Below are 2,820 nucleotides of genomic sequence, written 5' to 3'. Positions count from 1 at the left end.
GCCTGGAGCCTGCTTCAGATTCTGTGTCTCCCTCTCTCTCTGCCCCTCCCCAACTTGCACTCTGTCAAAAATAAATAGAGATGAAAAACGTTTTAAAAATAAATAAATAAATGAACACACAAACAGTAAGAAAAAAAAAAAAAAAAAAGAACACGGACTTTGGAATCAGACAGCCCTGAGTTTGAAATCCGTCTCCTCCATTTCTAGATGTGCAATCTTGGAATCACATAACCTCCCTAAGGCTTCGACTTTTCATCTGTAAAGTGGGAATAACAATACCCACTTCCTAGGGTTGTCATAGAGATTAAAATAGGTAAAAGTGAAGTCACAGGCAACAAAATGCTTAAAACCAAAGTGACCATAGCTCCCTCCAAAAATTTGATTGCAACCCACTCTTCCTTCTAAGAGGCAGACAGTGGAAAGCAGGCAACGGAGGAACACAACTCAGATCAGCAATGGGAAAGGTCTCTATCCAGGACAGCTCCTCCTAGAGAGCCTTGAGTGGAAGGAGAAAGAACAGGCAGAGAGAGAGAGAGATCCAGAAAGATAGCTCCTCGTTTACCAAAGCATTCTAATGAGCTGTGGTGGCCAGCAGTCATTTTATTTCTAGGATCTCGAACCCCTTCTTATGTGTGTGGGTCCCCACGGGAGGCAGGACCAGCCTGCAGGGGCAGTGGTGGTGGTGGAGACCCGTGACCCATGGGCCACCCACCAGCCAGCAGTGACTCCACATCATTTCCCTCTGGTCTCCCGGTCTCCTAGGAGACGGCCTGATTCGCCAGCAGCCTCGGTGGTTCTTGAGCGCTTTAATTTTCCCTCCATAAGCTCTTCTGCTTCATTCATCCGGAATCCATTTTTGTCACCTGCAACTAAGAACAATGTTGGATACGAGTCTTTTACATGCAAAAGATGGTCTGGATTTGAACTTGCGGGGAGGGAAAAGGGCTAGGGATGAGTTGGGCAACTCCGCAAAACGAGATGAAGAGAGTTTCGGTTTTCCCTTCTGAAAAAGAGGGGACAAAGAAAGGGAAGCAGACACAGGAAGAAATGAAAAGAAACTAGCCGAGTGGCACGGCAGTGGCTAAAGGGACATTTAGGAAAGGGATTCTGGTCACTGGCATTTGGTTTTGAATGATTTGCATTGCGGTTGTATAACCCCTATCTCCACCAGGCCAAACAACGGGTGAGGTCAGATTTACTCACATGGGTCTAGAGACGGGTCCGATTTGGGGTAGGGATCAAGGAAGGAGGTCGCTCCATGTGGAACAGAACAAGGAGATACTGTGTCAATCACTAGGACAGTAACAAACCAGAGAACTAAGGGTCAACGCCAAGAAAGCTGGGTTCAAAAAGGAAATTCAACCTGAGGGCAAGAAACACAGGCATGAGGCCGAAGCCGGGAACAAGGTACATACAGCAACTCCGCCACTCATCATACTTTCCTGCCCTCATAGATCCATTTCTCAGCGGTATTCTTGCCTTTTCCAACACCCACCCCACAAATGGATCCGTTCTGCTGTTTCTTAACTGCCTTTATATCCATTGGCTTAGCACTTACTTACATGCCACGTATTTGCAGTTGGATATTCATGTGACATTTGTCAGGGGAGTTGAAATGGGCAGCAAATATACTTAGTGACCAGTCGAATACACCTTTCTGGATTATCTCTGCCTTTCATTGTCTTTAAACTAGCTCACTCCTCTATAAATCATAGAAAACTGAGAATGCAAATTAGTCTTGTCCAGAGGAGTACAAAGGAATCATGTCCAGCAGAATGCAATTGGTTATTGCCTTGTGTATAATAACCAGTTTTCATCTATCAAGCAAGTTGATTTCAGCAGCTCTGATCCCCTCATAGTAGATAGTTTAGAATGTTTGTTGATTGAATGAATGACAATGAGGCTTAAAATAGAAGTCATAAGAACGCACCAATTCAAGTCTATGATTCTTACAGGTGAGATGGGATCAGCAGAGTACCGTGCATCTTTTACCTGCCAAGGAGCACTGTCCACAATGTTTCCAGGTCCTCAGCCTCCTCCGTCAACCACCCATGACTGCTCACTGCTCTGCAGTCTCTCGCGAGAACACTCTCACTTACTGCTTCTTTTTCTCCAGTCTTGGAGAGACCTTGCGTGGATGAGATCTTTGATCTACCCTGTGGATCAAAGGCAGCAGGCGACCTGGAAGGGAAGCTTGGGGTTACAACAGGGATACCTCGCTGTGGAATACTACACAAGAGTTAGAGAGAGAGAGATACAAAGACAGAGACAGAGAGCAGGCAGATTGACGTAGAGCTTATCTAAGATGTATAAAGGTTATAAAAATCAATTGCAAAACAACATGTTAGTACGGTCCATTTTTGTTAACACACACACACACACACACACACACACACACACCAGTATATTCATTAAATAAAATGAACACAATATGCCAAACCTTTGAGAGAAGGTTGGGATTGTAGAAAATGTGTTCTTTATAGGCCCTGTGTTTCTGCAATGTCTCGATAGTATTTACAATAATCACATATTACAGTTAGAGTAGTAAAAACAAGAACCATAAAGATTTAAAAGAAAAGAGGAAAGCAGCTGATTCTACAAAGAGAAGCCCCAAGACGCAGACCCAAGGCAGTTTTGCCACGTACATGACGTAGCAAACATTAGCCTTTATAATAGACTATTATTCTCAATCAAAACCAAGTGTGAACAGAAATGGGGTCAGCACGCTATCTTCAAACACAAACACAGCAAAATTTTCCTCGTAATGGCTTTCAAAGTATTCCCTGATAGAAATACACCTGGAAGAAAACAGACAAAGTC

At 43.9% G+C, this 2,820-nt stretch overlaps 1 long non-coding RNA gene across 1 annotated transcript; it reads right to left on the bottom strand.

Moving 5' to 3' along the window:
- Window positions 1–206: 206 nt before the first annotated feature.
- Window positions 207–2,227, bottom strand: LOC121033738 (uncharacterized). Its single transcript, XR_005792099.1, has 3 exons — window positions 1,993–2,227; window positions 1,204–1,363; window positions 207–869 (listed from the first exon to the last, which is right to left on the bottom strand). It is a non-coding gene; the product is annotated as an uncharacterized LOC121033738 (long non-coding RNA).
- Between the last annotated feature and the right edge of the window lie 593 nt (window positions 2,228–2,820).

The sequence above is a fragment of the Herpailurus yagouaroundi genome, unplaced genomic scaffold, assembly GCF_014898765.1.
Source record: "Herpailurus yagouaroundi ecotype Mexico unplaced genomic scaffold, PumYag 28, whole genome shotgun sequence".
Lineage (NCBI taxonomy): Eukaryota > Metazoa > Chordata > Mammalia > Carnivora > Felidae > Herpailurus > Herpailurus yagouaroundi.
Note: the sequence above shows the minus strand (reverse complement) of the source record. Positions and strands in the feature narration are given on the sequence as shown.